Source organism: Octopus sinensis, linkage group LG21 (assembly GCF_006345805.1).
Source record: "Octopus sinensis linkage group LG21, ASM634580v1, whole genome shotgun sequence".
In the NCBI taxonomy this organism is placed as follows: Eukaryota; Metazoa; Mollusca; class Cephalopoda; order Octopoda; family Octopodidae; genus Octopus; species Octopus sinensis.
The window spans coordinates 19,220,254-19,230,552 of record NC_043017.1 but is presented as its reverse complement, the minus strand read 5'-3'; the positions used below and the strand labels follow the sequence as shown (position 1 = coordinate 19,230,552).

At 37.1% G+C, this 10,299-nt stretch overlaps 1 protein-coding gene across 1 annotated transcript in view; it reads right to left on the bottom strand.

Moving 5' to 3' along the window:
- LOC115222871 (IST1 homolog) overlaps positions 1-10,299 on the bottom strand; it is a 37,982-nt gene that overhangs the window by 23,615 nt on the left and 4,068 nt on the right. The gene's annotated exons all lie outside the window — the stretch shown is intronic.

Sequence of the window (10,299 nt, the reverse complement as noted above, 5' to 3'; positions counted from 1 at the left end):
ACATTTGCCCAAGGTTCCACGCAGTGGGACTGAACCCGGAACTATGTGGTTGGTAAACAAGCTACTTACCACACAGCCACGATGTTGTTTAACCACAGGTCAGTTCCATAATTAAGCAGACCAATGATCAACAGTATTCCAGCTGTGACCATCAAATTCGATGACTGGCATCCGTGCTAGTGGAGCACTAAGAGCACCATCCGAGCGTGATCGTTGCCAGAGCTTCTCTCTTTATCCCTTTTGATACCAACCTGGCTGAAACCACCACTGGTTCTGTAGTATAAATGTCTTGTTTTCATAAGTTTTGAATTAAAATCTTCCACCAAACCTTAGTTACAATTTATGCTCCTCACACCAGCTTAGTGATAACTAAATCATTTTACTAAATTCTTTGTTATATTTAAAATTAATTGAAAGGAAACACAGAGCATCTCAAAATAAATACGGTAACAAAAGGGTTAAGACAGTGGGGTGTGAATTGAAAGAAATTGGTTACTGTTTCTAGCAGACTGGTTAACTGCATAGTGGTATTTCTCATTAATATATAAAATATGATATATATATTAATATATAAAAGGCGGCGAGCTGGCAGAAACGTTAGCACACCGGGCGAAATGCGTAGCCGTATTTCGTCTGCCGTTACGTTCTGAGTTCAAATTCCGCCGAGGTCAACTTTGCCTTTCATCCTTTCGGGGTCGATAAACTAAGTACCAGTTACGCACTGGGGTCGATGTAATCGACTTAATCCGTTTGTCTGTCCTTGTTTGTCCCCTCTGTGTTTAACCCCTTGTGGGTAGTAAAGAAATAGGTATTTCTCATACCATTGGCTCATTATCTCAATAGGCCCTACAGAGTCAATAAGTGCTAATCTCTATTGGCAGATATACATATATATATGTCATGGACTCTCCAATTATTAGACAACACATGAGAGTTCAGCAATTTCTGGCCGAACAACCTTAATGATGATTTGTTTAAAGTGTTCAAATGTTTGTGTACACATAAGCACACTCCCTCTATCAAATCGACATAGCTGTACAGGTGCAACTGGGTACTACATGTCAGATGGCAAAATGATTGCATATCATAAGATTAATGAGAAAGAGCATAACAACAATAAAGATAAAAATCTAAATAAATACCATTGCACTGTAACTATGGGTACAAATCTTAATTAGTAATGATTCATCTATAGAAAAATTACAATTAATTTTAGGGCAGAAAAATTTTAATTAATTTCCATTACAAGATTATGATCAGATTCTTCAACTTTGAAATTATAATTAGCTTATTGCTAAGTTATGATTATCACAGGGCTAAAGTTAAGACTGCTCGGGGCTAAAAGTTGTGATCGGCTCACAGCTAATAGTTACGATTAACTCAGGGATAAAAGTTATAATTAGCATGGGACTAAAGTTACGACTAATTAGCTAGGTAAAAAGTTATAATTAACTGTGACTAACTTACAGGTAGCAGCTTTAAATTTATAAAATTAATGACTAGCTGAGGGTTAGAAAGTTATAATTAGTTCAGGACTAAAAGTTGTGAATAGCTTAGGTCTAAAAGATAAGACTAGCTTAAGGACTAAGTTATGATTAGCTAAGGACTAAGTTATGATTAGTTCAGGGCTAAAAGTTATGAGTAGCTCATGGATAAAGTTATGATTAGCACAGTGTTAAAAGTTATGATCAGATTAGGGCTAAAAGTTATAATTACTGAGAGCTAATATCATGATTAGCTTCAGGTGAAAATTACCATCAGCTAAGGTATAAAAATTAACAATTAGGTTAGGGCTGAAAATTGCAATAATCTTCAGTTAAAAATCTACGATTAAGTTTCAGCTAAAATAAACAAACATATAAAAAATTATGATTAGTCTTCAGCTAAAAAAATGCAACAATAATTTTGGTAAGGCTGTAAACGAGTGTTTATAATTAGTTCAGTAATGGACTGTATAGAAACAGTCTGAAAATCTATTTACATAACAGAGTCAATGTTGATATGAATAGAGAGAATTAACTTAGAGGAGGGGTGGGAAACAAGAACTTGTATTGATTTCGTTCTTTTTTCCATTTTTCTCCATTTTTTTAATATATTTTCTCCTATATTTTGTGGGGAGCGGTGGGGAGACAGAGAAAGGGAGTTGTGGAGCCTGTTGTCTAACTTTACAATCACAAACAGTTATTTTTGCCTTTGTTCATTACAGAAATAATCTTCGTTCTCATTATGTATTTATTCTAATATACGCATAAATACATATATGTGTATGTATATATATATATGTGTGTGTATATGTGTGTGTGTGTATGTATATCTATCTATATCTCTATATAAATATGTATGTATGTACATTTATATATATATATATATATATATGTATGCGTATATATGTGTATATGTATGTAAATATATCTGTATGTATGTATGTGTGTGTGTGTGTTGACAACCGATGTGGGTGTGTTTATGTCCCCATAACTTGGCAGTTCGACAAAAGAGCCTGATGGAATAAGTACTAGGCTTACAAAGAATAAACCCTGGGCTTGATTTGTTCGACTGAAGGCAGAGCTCTAGCATGGCCACAGTCAAATGACTGAAACAAATATATATATATATATATCTTATATTTTGTCATAACTGTGACAGATTCTTCCACAGATATGACAAAAGTAACAATGTAAATAATTTGAGTTCCGTTATTGATGAGAAAATGTTAAGGAAATGGTTTTGTATCCTTTATGTTTAAAGTCTATGCAGTCATCTGACAAGAATGGTTTCTTTCAAATGACGTAATGTTTTCATTAATCAATTAAAGGAGTCGCTTGAAATGACCGTAATGAATTGACACCTGTATGTCTTTGCTACTCATTTGTATTTTATTCACCTGACTTGGAATTTGTACTTCGGAAATACCACAGAAGCTACCTTTTTATAAAAAGTACGTCTGAATTACCAAGAGTGAATATCTTGGCTTCGGTGGGTTGCATTGTCTGCACACATGGCAGGAATATCAGGTACAAACACCCCTGCACAGAGTTTTGATATTCAATATTGCATTAATATTGTTTGGGTGTGCAGATTATACTGACCTACAAGGTACCTTAATTAAAGTACCAAATTCAACTGACTCTTAATTATCATCATCATCATTTACCGTCTGTTTTCCATGCTAGCATGGGTTGGACAGTTCGACCGGGGTCCGGTAAGCCATGGAGGCTGCACCAGGCTCCAGTCTGATTTGGCAGTGTTTCTACAGCTGGATGCCCTTCCTAACGCCAACCACTCCGTGAGTGTGGTGGGTGTTTTTTACGTGCCACCGGCACATATATATATATATATATATATATATATGGCAAAGAAGAAAATGTAGAAGATAATTGACAAACATCAATTCGATCTATTTATTAATTACAATCTATGTATAAATAAATAAGAATAAATGGGTGAATAATACTATACTCTTACAGTTGTTTCTACTTTGACGGTCCATCCTGTCAAAGTTGGCACATCATACCAATATTATACATCGTATCTTGAATGTATTCATAACAGAATAACATATCCCTAACCGCACATATCATTTATTACCTCTCTTAGTATTTAAGGCCCCTTAGACAATTCATTCCTTGAATATTTTCTTATATTTGTTTTGTATTTTATTGATAGACTTAATGGACTCTCACAATGCCACTGTTTTCAAATATTAGTGGACCAATTAAGTTGAAGGATTGGAATTGGCCTTACCCTACTCATCAGAGGGGTATTATGATGAGATTTTTGTTAACAAATAATAACAGAACACTTAATTTATACCCAAATTATTTCTTCATTGATATAGTTACGTATTGATTTCCCCAACACAGCAAGACATCTTTTCCTCTCAACACCTGGCACACAGCTACTCTGCTCTCTGCTACACCCTTACTCAAATGAGAAGGCTTTTTTCTGTCTTGCAAGTTACTTGGTGACCTCACTAGTGCTGGTGCCGTGAGAAAAGCACTCAGTACACCCTTGTAGGAACAGCAGACATCCAGCTGCAGAAGCCATGCCAAACAGACATTGAAGCTTGACACAGTCCTGTAGATTGTTGGATCTGGTGAAACCATCCAGTCATGCCATCAAGAAAAGGAGACATTAAATGGTAATGATGATGCAATAAGGCAGCAAGCTGGCAGAAACGTTAGCACACTGGGCGAAATACTTAGCGGTATTTCGTCTGCCACTACGTTCTGAGTTCAAATTCCGTTGAGGTCGACTTTGCCTTTGATCCTTTCGGGGATCGATTAAATAAGTACCAGTTACGCACTGGGGTTGATATAATCGACTTAATCCGTTTGTCTGTCCTTGTTTGTCCTCTCTGTGTTTAGCCCCTTGTGGGTAGTGAAGAAATAGGTAATGATGATGCAAATATGCAACCAGTTTCTTTCACTTTCCATCGACCAAATCCGTTCACAAGGATTCAGTTGGCCCAGTTATATAGTAGAAGATATATGTCCAAAATGCCAAGCAGTGGGTGTGAACCAAAAACTACTTTTCTTAATCACACACTGTATCTATATAAACAGCTTGTTGCTCTCAGATCCTAACATATATCACATATTCCTGCATTCCTCAGAGATCTATAAAATAAACTCCACTAACATTACTTGGAGGTGGTCATGGTGGAGATGAGGTCGATGGAGGTAACCAACTATTTACTGCCACCACTTCCCTCCTTCTCTACCCATTCACACAATGAAAATGATAAAAAAAAATCCTAACATGTCTTTGTACTTAGTCATGAGAAATCATTATACAGTTCATGTTTATTTCTATTCAGTTATCTGGTTAAGTGTTTTGTATTAATATGATTTATTGATGAACGAGACCCCCACTAATGTTCAGTCTGTATTTGCATACTATCATATATTTATATATTTTCCTAAAAACTCATGTTTGTATATGGTATGTGTACATGTTTGTGTGTATGTATATATATATATATATTTAAAAATAGGATAAAATCTCTATAAGAATTTATTAAGTAGTCAGCGTGAAAAACCTCATAGGGGAAAATTTTTACTTATTCCCTTTAAATATATTTATTTATATTAAGGGGTATTTATATTAAGAGGGTAACGTTTCTAGGAGCAAATTCATGATCATTCATGACCGAAGGGCGACCTTTGTATGCGTTTAGGTCACCTTGTCTCAACATTGCTCAATGGTTATAAATGAGTGTCAACAGTCATACAAGCAGTCTTGTTCATTTGCAAACTTCCATGGAAGCAGGGCTGGCCATGGGGTAATATCACCTTTGAGATCCTAAAGCCAAGGTGTCATGTAAAAAAACACAGGTGTTGATGCCACTTAAAAAGCACCTATGACGGTGCCACATAAAAAGCAACCAGTACACTCTGTGGAGTGGCTGGCATTAGGAAGTGCATCCAGCCATAGAAATCTTGCCAAAATAGACTATGGAACCTGATGCATTCCCTAGCCTTACCAGTTCCTGTCGAGCTGTCCAACCCATGCCAGCATGGAAAATGAATGTTAGATGGTAATGATGATAGAAATAAGTGAGGAGTTGGTGACAGAAAGGACATACCAGCCATGGAAAATCCACTTCAGTGAATTCTGTTTGACCCATGCAATCATGAAGAAGTGGGTGTTAAAACAATGATGGTGATGATGATGATAGCCCAGAATTTCTCAGGGCAAGTTGGAGGGGGGTGAGAAGCAGAGACTGCGAAACTTGAAAAGGGGAGGAAAGGGGCGAGTGAATTGTCATGTTTAACCCTTTTAGTGTTTAAACCGGCTATATCCGGCCCAAATATTCTACTCATTTATGCTCAAACTGGCCAGAACCAGTATCTCACACCTACCCTGCAATGTCATTCTAAAAATAAACAATTACATCTTTTAAATTTTGAAGCTACAAGATAATACCAGATTAATTTTTTAAAATGTAAATGAATAAAGATTACTATTGACATATTAATTTGAATGCTAAAGGGTTAATGAAATTAAAATAGTTTCTAGATTTTTTTAAAACTTGTACAACACCATGGCAAAGATAGAAAAATAAAATGGATGCAAACTCTATTTTGTTGTCTCATTGTAAGGTGCAAAAGACTCCATCTTCTTTTCCAAATGGGTACGCCACCCATAATGCAGAGGAGAGGAGGGGGAAGATAAACAACTACAGGAGACTGACCAACAACTATTAGTTTGTACTGTTCGCCATTGAGACCTCAGATGTTCTTGGGCCCCACATTGCTGATTACCTCTGCAAAATCACGATAACTGCAGCCTGTCTGAGAAATGAACCACACAAGGTAGGATGACTGTTGTAGTGAATATCACTGGCCATTCTCTGCAGAAATACTTTTACAATCATGTCTGCGAGGCACAGCTGAACACACCATTTGTTCTGGAATGTACAGCCCATTACTCCCTCTTCCCCATCTTCTGCTGCTTAATACCCCCTCCCCATTTTTCTTCTTTTTTTTCCCCTTGGTGAAGTTGTTATGGAGTTTGTTATTTTCTGTCAATAATCTGATCCTTTATACTTTTAATTTCTCTCCTTTCTTTCCTTCCTGTAAAAACATGTTCTTAATAGAATGTCTCTTATCAATCACTCTATTGATCAGGTTGCCTAGAACAATCGGTGCCAATATTGAGCAATGAGGTTCTTTGTAATTTTTTCTTTTTTTGTGGAGTACAGAGTAACCTAATTAGTGAGAGCAATTATTTTTTTCTTTTGAAGAGGGGGGGGGTGTTTTTATTTTTTGATGGGGGGAGGGGGGAGCTGGATTTTGTTTTTGTCTTTTTGCTAGTGTTGCCCTTGCCCCCAGCAAAGTGTCCAGCTGATTGACTGACCAATCATGTATGGCACAAGAAACACCCCAACTAATTTGAGAGCATTAATGTGGTTGCTTAACCTGCTAGATATAGTAGTTTAATCACCCTCAAATCATCTCCAACTCTTTGAAAAAAAAAAGATAGATACATTTGATAGTATAGACCTTCATATATAAAAAGACAGGATTGTTATGGTTGGATTTTCAGGGCTGACAAGGGGGTTAAACAACATGACTTACGATCCTTTATCGAGGCCACATATTTATAACATTGCAAAAAGAACTCTTTAGTCCTGTCAAGGACATGACAATCTCTTTCATGTCGGTGTACAGTGGCTGGTGTTAGGAAAGGCATCCAGCTGTAGAAACACGTCAAAACTAGAACATACGAGTGGAAACGAAGAAGATCACTTGCCTGACAGTGATGCTTGTTTTTACAACTATTGTGTGATGCCAAGACACACACACACACGACTGGCTTCCTTCAGTTTCCGTCTATCACATCCACTCACAAGACTTTAGAAGACATTCGCTCAAGATGCCACTGAGTGGAACTAAACCCGAAACCACAAGGTTGAGAAGAAAGCTTCTTAACGATAATTTCTATTCCAAAAACTTTGAAATTAACAAATATATTTGTTTACTTTTCAAAGTGTGTCGTCTTAACAAAGACAGTCTCTTTTCAACGATGCACGCGTAATAAGCAAACTCAACGAAGTGTGGGAGAAATGAAAACAGTAACTTCAATTAACAAACCTTATCTATCATAATAATTATAACCATATTTTGAAGATAATACTTATTCGCCTCGGTAATTCAGAAAAGAACAGCTATTTTCGTATATTTTTCCATTTGTGTTGGTTTCATTTTGAATAATTCCCCTTTCGTTTTAACACTATCTTTTAAAATAAATCCCCTGTCGTATTTTCGCTTGTGCGAAATACGAAGGTGACATTACAAATTTCGGAGACGTACTTACTAGCTAAGTGATTTGATCTGAGACCGTGTGTTGAAGCTAAAACGATTACAACATGCTAAACACTTGCTACCCACAAAGACAGTTAACTTCACTTAAACATTTATTTATGCAGTGTTTCTATAAAGTTAAGTTGCTGCGTGGATGTTATTTAGGCAACAATTAACGGTGTTCCTCAAGACTTAAGTAACCTAGTCGAAGCTATCTGAATTTCTGATGTGTATTTGTCAAGCAGGTAATTTGATGTGAGGTAACTGAAATTCTGAGCAATGCTGTTTACTTGTTGCTTAAATAAGATCACAATTATGTAAACCACTTCACTTCATTAAAACACCGCATGATAAATATTTAACAGTTTTTGTGTATTTTTGGATGGTTAATATGTCTTCCACACTGCAATTACAAGCAAAATTATCCCTCTACCGATTGCGGGAATGAAACGGCATCAGAAATGCAGCTTTCGAGACGTAGCGAGAGATAGGGAGGGATTTTAACAACAGAAGTATACAAATAACAGAATACGTCCACTGTACGGCACCTTGAGCAAGTGTCTTCAACTGTAGCTTCGGACAGACCAAAGCCTTGTGATTGGATTTGGTAGACGGAAACTTAAATAAGTTACGTGCGTTTATGTATGTATGTGTGTGTGTGTGTCAAACCTGGGCACCAAACCGTTAATCGTTCATTAACGAAGTTAACATTTTCGTTAACGACTTAACCTGTAAGTTAACTTTGGAAATCATTATCGGACTAATTTAACTTCCATTTAACAGAAGTTAACTTTGCTGCCAACAGATGCTGCGATGATCTTTAGGCTCGGGGACTTGAAGTCCAAGGGCCTTGACAGGCATCGACAAAAGGTTTAGGACCCTCCTGCAAGATGAGGAATGCCAGCTGGTTGCTGCCTTCCACCCCAGATTTCGCTTCATCTGGTTGAATAAGTATGACAACACCAAAGTCGCCAAGGTGAAGAAAAACATGGAGAGTAAGGTCGAGGAGGATGAGAATGACTTCACGGTGGTGTCACCCAGCCAAAAGAGAGTAGCAGTAGCCTACAGGTCACTAAAGGACAAGGCCTAGAATTTGGTGAAGACCTGATTGGAGACCAACTCCAAAGACTTGCTCACAGACGCTGCCTTCTTGGGTGAACAACTGTTGATGAACTTGTTTCGTCAAGTTCAACACAGCCATCCCCTTTAGTGCTGCAGAGGAGTGTTTGCTCTCTCTGGGCAAGGACATCTTGAGGGCCAAGAGATCATCCTTGTCTGATGAAAACTTTGACATGCTAACTTTCATGAAGGGCAACATACATCTCATAAACAAAATGGAGAACGAGAAAAAGAGGAAAAATTAAATTATGTATACATCATGTTTTTCGTCTTTTATTTTTTTTTTTTAGGGTCACTTTATCAATAACTTTTTTTAGTTTAATACTAATATTGTGTTTCATTTGAGTTTCTTTACCCTTTTCTGGCTCTAAAAGCTGTTATAAACCTTAAAAAGGTCAAAACTATGAAATCAGCATTTTTTAAAACTCTTTTTCTTTACTACTCTGGGCACAAGGCCCGAAATTTTTGGTGAGGGGACCAGTCGATTAGATCGACCCCAGTACGCAACTGGTACTTAATTGATCAACCCCGAAAGGATGACAGGCAAAGTCGACCTCGGCGGAATTTGAACTCAGAACGTAGAGACAGACGAAATACCTATTTCTTTACTACCCACAAGGGGCTAAACACAGAGAGGACAAACAAGGACAGACAAACGGACTAAGTCGATTATATCGACCCCAGTGCGTAACTGGTACTTATTTAATCGACCCCGAAAGGGATGAAAGGCAAAGTCTACCTCGGCGGAATTTGAACTCAGAAGGTAGCTAAGCATTTCGCCCGGCGTGCTAACGTTTTTGCTAGCTTTAACTCTAAAGCTAGAAAACTACAGTTTTGGGGTTCTAAAGCCCTTTTAAACATTTTTTAAAAGGCTGATTTTATAATTTTGGCACTTTTTAAATGTGTTGTTAGGTGGTTTTAGAGCAAAAACTGACTTTTTTGTTTGTCTTTTATCTATAATAAAAATTAGCGTTAACGGTTTATCGATAACGTCTGTTACATTTTTAAAGAGTTAACTGATTAACGGTTATCGAAGTTAACTTTTTGGTTATCGGATTAACGGTTAACGAAGTGAACTTTTCGATTAACGGTACCCACCTTTAGTATGTGAGTGTGTGTCTTTGTCCCTACCACTGATCGAAACCGGTGTCGGTTTATTAAACGCCCCCGTAACTTAGAGGTTCGACAAAAGTGACTGATAGAATAAGTACTAAGCTTAAAAGTAAGTAGGGGTCGATTTGTCTGACTAAACCCTTCGGGTGGGGCCTCAGTTTGGCTGCGAGTAAAAGATAAAAAGGACAAATGGTTAAAACAAACTTTAAAAATAAAAAACAGTGCAGTTACGGGTAGGTGTTTACGAACATTTTTAATGACT